Genomic DNA, 10,308 nt, shown 5'->3' on the forward strand with positions numbered 1-10,308 from the left:
CAGAAGGGCTAGCTTCCTATGGTAGAACATACAGTATTTCACAGCCCAAAGTGCGAAGGAGTTTTGAAGCGTTTTCATTGATATGGAGGCTTAGACAGTAAGAAAGCCTGGAATTCATCCAAAATAAATGCTTCTCAACTTTCCTTCATATTGTAAAGGAGTTCTCACCATTCAGTGACTTCGTGGGCCCCACTGCTGTATTGTCGAAATCAACTGAAAAACAAAACGCTCCGATTTAACGTGGGCAGTGGGAGACAAAGACCACGGAAACTCTCTTTAGTTGCTCATTTAGCTCACAATAGACTTGAGTGCCATTCCTATTTTTTTTCCAGAAAAAGCTGGAAGTCGTCGAGAGATTCAAATTTTACGAACGGGCGAAAAACTCTTTCGCTGTGGTTGCCACGGGGTAAGTTTTTCCATAATGTCACCTTTAAGCATTTCTATTTGTCATGCGCGAGACTTCGGCCCGTAAGCCGGCCTCTGAGGCCTCGGAAAGTCCCCCCCCCCCCCCCCCCCCCCCCCCCCCCCCAAAATGGGGGTCCACTTATACGGCGAGTATAAAGGTGGACCGCTGGGTGTGGGTGGCCACCATTTCTGCCGATCGGTGTGCGGGCCTGCTCCGCGAGGCCGTGTCCTGAACCCCCATGTGTCTTCGCAACATCCCCCTTTCCACCTCCTTAATCCCTTGTGTCCAGTTTGAAAGCGTTGGTAAGCAAATGAGCCGCTTGTCAGGTCAAATATCGAGGCTGATTTTTTAATACAAGTAGAGCGTGTCATAATCTTTATTATTGTCACAAGTAAGCTTACATTAACACTGCAATGAAGTTACTGTAAAAATCCCCTAGTCGCCACACTCCGGCACCTGTTCGGGTACACAGAGGGAGAGTTCAGAATGTCCAATTCACATAACAAGCACGTCTTTCGGGACATGTGGGAGGAAACCAGAGCACGCGGAGGAAACCCACGCAGACACGGGGAGAACGTGCAGACTACGCACAGACAGTGACCCAAGCCGGGAATCGAACCTGGGACCCTGGCGCTGTGAAGCAACAGAGCTAACCACTGTGCTTCCGTGCTGCCTAGTTTATGCAAAAACAAGACCTCCGGGGCTGGAAGGTGGGGTTGTCTTATGTGCCGGTTGGACCTAGAGGGTTAGAATGTCAGAATGTGTAGCAGACAACAAAGTAAGTTTTTTTGAAGAATGTGGTCCACTGCTTTCCGGTGCCGTCCAAGACTTTTCTAACCCCCTTTTGCTAATTTTCAAACATACTGTGATGGTTAATCTCTCATGGTATTGCGCACAGGGAAGCAAAACCAAGAGCAGTCCTCATGAAGCAGGGTTAGAATAGTTAAGGGGGAAAGGATTTGCTGATGGCGTGAAGAGGAGGCCGTGTGGAGCATGAACACTAATGTGGATCATTTGGGCTGATTGTCCTGTTCCTGTACTGTAACTTTTATGTAATATATTTAGTTGGACCAGGACACACTGATATAGTTCAGTCCGCATCTGTCTTTATTTTATTTTTCCATGATAAACGTCCATGTCCAATTTTATAGTGAAGGCTGCCTATGTAATTGTGTCACACTGTAATTAACCCTGTTTTCCAGGGGTGATGCTGTAACACTTCCAAGGGTGAGGGTAGTTATGCCATCTCAAGTTTACATAAGGGCCCAGCCTCTCCGATATGGTGAGAATCCCAAAAATGGCTGGAAATTTTAAGTCCCTTTCTCGAACACAGCATGTTCCATTTTTGGGGGAGGTGGGGGGAAGAGAGTTGGGCTGGGGTTCGTGCATGCACAGTTTATGGAGGCAGCTGGCTGTTTAAATCATTGCTGTCTCCACGGAAGTGGGATCTTGGCAGGCCAGGAGTGTGAAACCCAGAGTGTAAAGAGTAAACCAGATAAGGGCAGGCCTGAACTTGGTGGATGCATTTGGATAGGCCTTTGGAGAGGCAAGATACACCCTAGGGAGAGGTTAGGCACCCTTTGGGGTTGTTTAAAGTAAATGTGATTGTGTGTAAAAACATTTTTTTACATAAGCTCATTGGCACTGTTGAGCTGCAAAAGAACTGTCCACCTGACAATGAACTGTCAAGGAACTGCTGAAGTTGTCAATGAACTATCAAACGATAGTGGGTGAGTTGGCATAGGGCTAAGAGAAAAGGGTGGTGGCATGGGAGAGGGACATGGGTTGTCCTAGGGACCATGGGATGGGTAGAGGGGCAAGTGTTGACACAGGGGATCTGAGAGGCCATGGGGGTGGGTGGGCGGGGCAGTAGGGGTACCATTGGCAGAGGTTTTCATGGCTGGAGTGTGTGGGCGGGTGATTGCGGGGTGTGAGGGCTGGAGGACTTTCGTTCTTTGATTTTTTAAATAATCTAAATCTACGCAGTGCCAGAGCAGGCCCACCCAGCCCGTCTCCACACCGTGCAACCTACGCACTCATTCTGGGGGTTGGGGACCCAACTCTGAATCCAGCCCCCCCTCCCCCAGAACAAAGCCCCAACCTGCGAGCAGCCATTTTTAATGGTCAGTGTGACAGGACCCGGAATCCTCCCATCTCAGCGCACCCAACCTTGGGGCGTAAGTGTGGGGCACAGGCGTCTGGAATTGAAAACAAATAGTTTTTTTAATACATAGATCGCATGCTAATGAGCTTTGGTTTACTTGACATTTTAACCAGGGTCCTGAAATGTTACCGTGGGTCACTAGAAGATGCCAGGGCAGCAGAGAGAGGAGGTGGAGATGAGAATATTAGTCGTTTTTGCTTCTGTCCCATGAGCATGATTGGCAGGCACGCCTGGGTGGAAGGAGCCTGCAAATGGGAGAGAAGGAACGGGGAGGGAGGCAATTTGCAGGAGGGGGATGGAAATCCCACCGCAGGGGTCAAACCGGGAGAACGGACCTGTCTAGCCTCCCCCGAGGACTCGAGGGGAGGGCCGGGAACAGGATGTCCCTCCCCAGCAACACGAATGTACCTGGAATTATAGATTATGAACGATGTGAAGAGCCCTGGCAATAGTTGCAAATATATATGCAAAGTTGAGTGTAGCTTGTATCACTAAATGTTAAGAGTCTTGACAAGAACACTTCTAAAAAAAACTATAAGATACACACTAATGTAAATAGAGTAGGGAAAAGATAGAACTGGGACCAGTGTCACAGACGTTGGGACAGCCTGGGCTATCTCTGTTGATATTGTTGCTGTGTTGATAATTATTGTTGTCTCTGTATTGTTCTGCAAAGTTTTGACATTAAGTGCTGTTATAACCTGCCTACTTACCATTGGCTGGGGACTAATGACAATCCCACAATCCTGTGGGAGTATGAGCTTCCCCAATGAGGGGGGGCGGAGAAACCATTAGTAAACTCCAAGTATAAATAAAGCTGGCCAGTTTGGAACCAGCAGGAAGGAGTGTGCAGCAAGGGAAGTTGCTGCTGCTGTTATATATATATGTTATTGTAAATAAATGTTATTACTTTGTACCCTTAAAACTCGTGCTGGATTCTTCGTGGCCCTCACAAAACTGGCGACGAAGGTTAAAGTGAATAGCTGTCTACACTGCTGAAGCCACCTCCCTGGATTTTTGTTGGATACAGGTTGGAAGTTGTTTTCTATTATACCATGCCTCTGTACGGACATTTGGATGTTTTTGATGCTGCGCTGGCAAGCTGGAACCAGTACACACAACGGATGCGTTACTATTTCCGGGCAAACAATATCACCGAAAACGAGCGCCAGGTGGTCATATTGCTCACCGCCTGCGGCCCGCATACGTTTGGGGTGATTAGGAGCCTTACATACCCAGCTGCTCCGGACACCAAAACGTTTGATGAACTTGTGAATATAGTGGGGCAACATTTTAACCCAACCCCGTCCACGATAGTCCAGCATTACCGGTTTAATACCGCTGAGAGGACCCCTGGAGAATCCCTTGCCGATTTTCTATCCAGGCTACGCAGGATTGCGGAGTACTGTGACTATGGTGAGACCTTGTCAGAAATGTTACACGACCGTTTAGTTTGCGGAATTAACAATGCGGCCACCCAGAGAAAGTTGTTAGCGGAGCCAACATTGACTTTTCAACACGCCATTCGAATAGTATTGTCCTGAGAGAGCGCAGAACGAGGAGTGCAGGAGCTACAGGGAATGGAAGTGCATGCCTTGGGGCGCAACCCCTTCCATCCGAAAACGTCCCCCCGCACTCCTGCGGTACCTTGGGCGAGGCAACGTCCGGACCGGCGCCAGTGGCCGTCGGACATTCCTCCCCGAAAGGAGCCTTCTCCAGAACCAATGGATGAGGAGCCATGTTCGCGTCAGACTTGTAGGCGCCGACCCCGTTGCGGACGGCGGTCCTGGGGGCACCAGAGGCGCCGTCGTTCCGACCGAAACTGGGACCAGCCCAGGGGCCGTAACTGGGACCAGCCCAGGGGCCGTACCTTCCATGTGGATGAACCTGCGGCGACTACTCCTGAGGACGTGGAGACGGAGGACGACTGCCTGCAGCTGCATTGTGTGGCAGCTCCCCGTGTGGCCCCCATTAAGGTGACAGTACGGGTCAATGGCCACCCGCTTGAGATGGGGTTGGACACTGGCGCAGCGGTCTCCGTGATCGCCCAGAGGACATTCGACCGCATCAAGCAGGGTATACAGACCCTTACATTAACCGACTCACAGGCCAGGTTGGCCACCTACACGGGGGAACCACTGGACATTGCAGGAACTACAATGACCCCTGTTGTCTATGGACGCCAGGAGGGGCGTTTCCCACTTATCGTGGTGCGTGGCCATGGGCCCAGCCTGTTGGGTAGGGACTGGTTGCGCCATTTGCGGTTGCAATGGCAGCACATCCTCCAAACAGTTTCTGAAGGGTTGACTGAAGTCCTAGGATGATACCCAGATGTATTCCAGCCTGGTTTGGGGAAAATAAAAGGGGCCGTAGCCCGTATCCAAGTCGAACCAGGAGCCACGCCGCGCTATTTCTGGGCGCGCCCGGTGCTTTATGCCTTGCTCGAGAAGGTAGAAGGGGAGCTCACTCGTTTGGAGAGTTTGGGTATTATCAGGCCCGTCCGTTTTGCTGACTGGGCAGCACCAATTGTACCTGTAATGAAGCCAGATGCCACAGTTCGCTTGTGTGGCGACTATAAACTTACAGTGAATACGGCTTCCCGACTCGACCGATATCCAATGCCTCGCATAGAGGATCTCTACGCGAAGCTTGCAGGTGGACTCTCGTTCACAAAATTAGATATGAGTCACGCCTACCTGCAGTTGGAGCTGGACACTGCCTCCCGACCATATGTAACGATTATTACACACCGGGGCCTGTATGAATATACACGGTTGCCCTTTGGAGTATCCTCTGCCTGCGCAATTTTTCAACGTGTTTTGGAGGGCATTTTGAGAGGTTTACCACGTGTTGCTGTCTACTTAGATGACGTTTTGATTACAGGGACGTCGGAGCAGGAACATTTGGAAAATCTGGAGGCTGTCCTTAGACGCTTTTCGGAGGCTGGAGTCCGTTTAGGTCACACAAAGTGCGTATTTCAGGCAAAAGAAGTAGTCTACCTAGGTTATCGGGTGGACCGCGAAGGTTTGCACCCCATCGCAGAGAAGGTGCGTGCAATTCAACATGCCCCCGCCCCGACTGACACTTCGCATCTTCGTTCTTTTCTCGGTCTCGTAAACTATTACGGGAAGTTCCTCCCCAATCTGGCAACTACGTTGGCCCCTTTGCACCTTCTGCTAAAGAAAAATCACACCTGGGTTTGGGGTCAGCCGCAAGAAACCTCTTTCAGGCGGGTAAAGCAACAATTGTCGTTGTCTGGGTTACTAACCCACTATGATCCTGGAAAACCTTTGCTCGTCACATGTGATGCATCCCCGTATGGTATTGGGGCCGTCCTGTCCCACAAGATGTAGAACATGGCCAAGCGACCGATAGCTTTCGCCTCCCGCACATTGACTGCAGCGGAGAAAAAGTACGCGCAGATCGAGAAGGAGGGCCTGGCAGTGGTTTTTGCGGTGAAACGCTTCCACCAGTACGTGTATAGCCGCCATTTCACTATCGTGACTGATCATAAGCCTCTGCTGGGACTTTTCAGAGAGGATAAGCCAATACCGCCCATTGCTTCCGCACGGATCCAGCGCTGGGCTTTGTTGCTCGCTGCATACGAGTATTCTCTGGAGCACAAACCAGGTACACAGATAGCAAATGCTGACGCACTGAGCCAATTGCCTTTATCGACCGGCCCCATGTCAACCCCCACGACCGGTGAGGTGGTTGGATCCCTAAATTTTATGGACACCTTGCCTGTCACGCCATCACAGATCCGTGAGTGGACCCAGACGGAGCCAGTCCTGTCAAAGGTTCGGCACTTAGTCCTGTATGGTGGGCAGCATAGACAGCTCCCAGGCGAGTTGCGGGCATTTTCCTCCAAGCTGTCAGAGTTCAGCGTGGAAGACGTCATCCTCTTGTGGGGGACGCGTGTGATTGTCCCGGAAAAAGGCCAGGAGCTGATACTAACAGACTTGCACAATGGGCATCCAGGTGTGACCAAAATGAAAATGTTGGCCCGGAGTTATGTCTGGTGGCCAGGCCTCGACACCGACATTGAGAAGGTGGCCCAAAACTGCTCCATTTGCCAGGAGCATCAGAAGCTTCCGCCGGCTGCGCCCCTACATCACTGGTAATGGCCAGGGCGGCCTTGGGCACGCTTGCATGCAGATTTCGCAGGCCCTTTTCAAGGATCCATGTTCCTTCTATTAATTGACGCCCAGTCTAAATGGCTAGAGGTGCATAAGATGCAGGGGACAACGTCCTGCACAACAATTGAAAAGATGCGTTTGTCGTTTAGTACGCATGAGTTTTAAGGATTCAAAGTAACAACATTTATTTACAATAACATATATATATAACAGCAGCAGCAACCAGAGAATACTCGTATGCAGCGAGGTGCTGATCACGGATAACGGCACTCCATTCACGAGTGAGGAGTTTGCGAGGTTCACGAAGATGAACGGCATACGCCATATCCGCACTGCCCCTTCCCACCCGGCTTCAAATGGGTTGGCATTCAAAAGAGGCCTAAAGAAGCAGTCTTCCGGATCAATGGACACGAGACTGGCTCGCTTTTTGTTTACGTATAGGACCACCCCCCATGCGGTGACTGGGGTAGCTCCCGCAGAACTCCTAATGGGCCAGAGACTTCGCACCCGCCTTAGTATGGTTTTCCCGGACATTGGCGCAAAAGTACACCGCACACAAGAACGGCAGGGACAGGGATTTTCTCGGCATCGGCCGATTCGGCAGTTTGTGCCCGGTGACCCAGTGTTCGTTCGGAATTTTGCTGGTGGTGCCCAGTGGGTTCCTGGTGTAATCTTTCACCAAACGGGCCCTATATCTTACCAGGTGCAAGCCCACGGTCGTCTCCAGCGCAATCATGTAGACCACGTTCAGTCCAAAAGACTATCCCCTCAAAAGATTCCCCGCCCCCGGAGCTCATTTCAACAGCCGCAGAGACCAGAGACAAGGGAAGGTAGTCCTCACAATCTTCCACTGGTGCCTCACTCGAAGCCTGCGCAGGTCGTTACGGGACCGAATGGAAATAGAGACGGTGACATGACGGTGGCAGCAGACTCTGACTCCGAGATGGAGAAACAGGATGCATCAGAGGGGAAATCTCGGGTTCACGGGCCGTGGATGTACAACCGTTGCGCCGTTCATCACGGAAGCGCCGGTCTCCGTCTCGTTACACGCCGCCTGATCCAGCGCCGCGTGCAAATGGTGTCCGGCCTGCGGCAAAACGAGTCCGACGCCCTCCTTCGCCAGGGTCTTCGGTGGATTCCTTGGACTTTGGGGGGGGGAGTGATGTTATAACCTGCCTACTTACCATTGGCTGGGGACTAATGACAATCCCACAATCCTGTGGCAGTATGAGCTTCCCCAATGAGGGGGGGGGGGAGAAACCATTAGTAAACTCCAAGTATAAATAAAGCTGGCCAGTTTGGAAACAGCAGGAAGGAGTGTGCAGCAAGGGAGGTTGCTGCTGCTGTTATATATATATGTTATTGTAAATAAATGTTGTTACTTTGAATCCTTAAAACTCATGCTGGATTCTTCGTGGCCCTCACAAAAGTGCAAAATGTCAATAAAAATGTTTTTCAAGAAATGTTGGGGAAACAAATTACTAAAAGTATTGTCCAGAACATGTTGCGATGATGCTTAAGCAGTAGCTGTTACTGGACACTTAAACCATGGTACTGGCTGAGTAACATGATTAATCTTGTAAAGAAGCATATGTTACATCCTTATTGCCTTTTGTTTCAGGGAAACTGCACTGTACGGAAACCTCATCCTTAGGAAAGGTGTGATTCCGGCCGGAGAAAATGGTGATTGAAAATATAGCCGAGGATAATCTCAGAGTCAATTTTATTGATAAAAGGTGATGAGGTGCAGATTACTGTTTCCAGTGATGCTGTGAATTTTCTTCTCTCAATATTCTTATTTCTCAATGATATCACCGTGAAATATGGAAAAAAAATTCTATATAGTATAATTGGAAATGCTAATCTCAACATGTATAAATTACTGGCTCCTGATGTGAATGTTAATGATGAGCAAGTGGGCTAAACATTGTGGCCATTTGCTGTTAGGAATTGTGATTACGAAACAGATTGGTAGGCTCATTTTCAAATGTTGGGAGCTGCTACATGCATTGAATAAAGACACCTTTAATGATTATTAACCCAGCGTGGGTAAAATGTATTCATGAGTCAGGTTATTTTAAACTCTGGTGCTATATATTTGTGGGGAATATGTGACATCGCTTTCAGTGTTACAATGAATTACTCGGGATGAATTTCATTTGTTTGAATTGTCTAACTATTGTAAACATTAAGCCAAGAACAAATTTATATTGGAGGCCACCGCCTTCACAAACAATGTTCAGTGAACTGTTTTTGTTTAAAAACATGTGGGATGTTTCTCTTCTCCAAGTGTTTGCAATAACTTTTCATTAAGACCATCTTTATATAAGCTCAGATAAAACACAGCTCACGCAATCTGATTGAAGAGATTGCACCACAAGTGCAGAATACTGTAGATCAAATTCTGCGCCCGTCCCTTGCGAAATTAAAGCAAATCCCTTGCTTAATGTCAACATTGTGCAAAATGCCAACAGCTAAGTAGGTCTGTTGTTCTAACTGTAAGGTTCAAAACGATTGCCAAACTGATCATGCTCCCCTCCTGTTAATGCACTGCTTAGGGGTGGGGGTGAATCAGGAATCTTAATTTGCTTGATATGTCTGAATTCCAGATTGTGCAACTATTGTGGGACAGCTAATTGAGAGCAGAGATTCAGGTCATGAACAGCAGCTCCATTTCCGCATTGTTCCTCGTGCGACGGCAGCACCCAATTGTGAGGGATGCCTATTTGCTGAAGCTGGTCTTAATAATTTCATTTCAGGAACAAGATTGGGCTCCCTACTTGAATCACTCTGCATTTCCTTTCCGAATAATGCAATAGCTCACTGATGCGCATTGCGGGGATAATATTTCAAAAAAACAGTTTGCAGGTCAACCGCAAATCCTCGGCCCCATTTGATTCAGAAAATAATTATTCATAGGGATTACATCAGTCAGACGCGGCAATGCATTGAGCCCAGATGCGTTTAATGTGAGGGAGGAGAGGAACCCAGAGCAGGTTCAGTTGTCAATTTAAACGAGAGACATGCACATGCATTTATAATACCGGCTTCGCCAGGAGATTTTGCCCAAACAACAATAAAATGCACGTATTGCCCCTGGACTTGCAGAGAATACCAGGAAACAGTATTTGGGATTCTGGACATGGTTAATATTTCCTGACAGTGTGTGGGTTTTTGCAGTGAAAGCGCATTGACGAGCAGCCATGAAAAGTTGACCCGTTTCTCTCACAGAACTACGATGGGATTAATTGAAAGGCGCTGCAGCCTCGCATTGAGGGGTGCTACTTAAGTGGGACTTGAGTCGAAGCTCTAATTCAAATCCACCCCCAAACAAAGGCCACATAAGATGCGACAGCCATCAGATAATCGAATCTCGACAGTGCAATCGTGTCAGCGATCCAGTTTGCTGGGAGGTGATTAACATTTAAAAGGGAAAGAGAGAGCTGGCACTTTCTGCTATGAGAGCGAGTAGACCCCCCCCCCCCCCCCCCCCCCCTCCGTTTAAGACAGAAACCAGCAGGAAATGTCCCCTCCCCAAAAGATCCATTTTGTTGCAGAGTTCAAACAGCTGACATAGTTGTATTTTTAATTCTTTCACG

General features: G+C 48.9%; 1 long non-coding RNA gene across 1 annotated transcript; it reads left to right on the plus strand.

Annotated features, from left to right (window-relative positions):
* Nucleotides 1-321: 321 nt before the first annotated feature.
* Nucleotides 322-8,744, plus strand: LOC140407021 (uncharacterized). Its single transcript, XR_011939419.1, has 2 exons — nt 322-406; nt 8,331-8,744. It is a non-coding gene; the product is annotated as an uncharacterized lncRNA (long non-coding RNA).
* The last annotated feature ends 1,564 nt before the right edge of the window (nt 8,745-10,308 follow it).

The sequence above is a fragment of the Scyliorhinus torazame genome, unplaced genomic scaffold (assembly GCF_047496885.1).
Source record: "Scyliorhinus torazame isolate Kashiwa2021f unplaced genomic scaffold, sScyTor2.1 scaffold_1097, whole genome shotgun sequence".
NCBI lineage: Eukaryota > Metazoa > Chordata > Chondrichthyes > Carcharhiniformes > Scyliorhinidae > Scyliorhinus > Scyliorhinus torazame.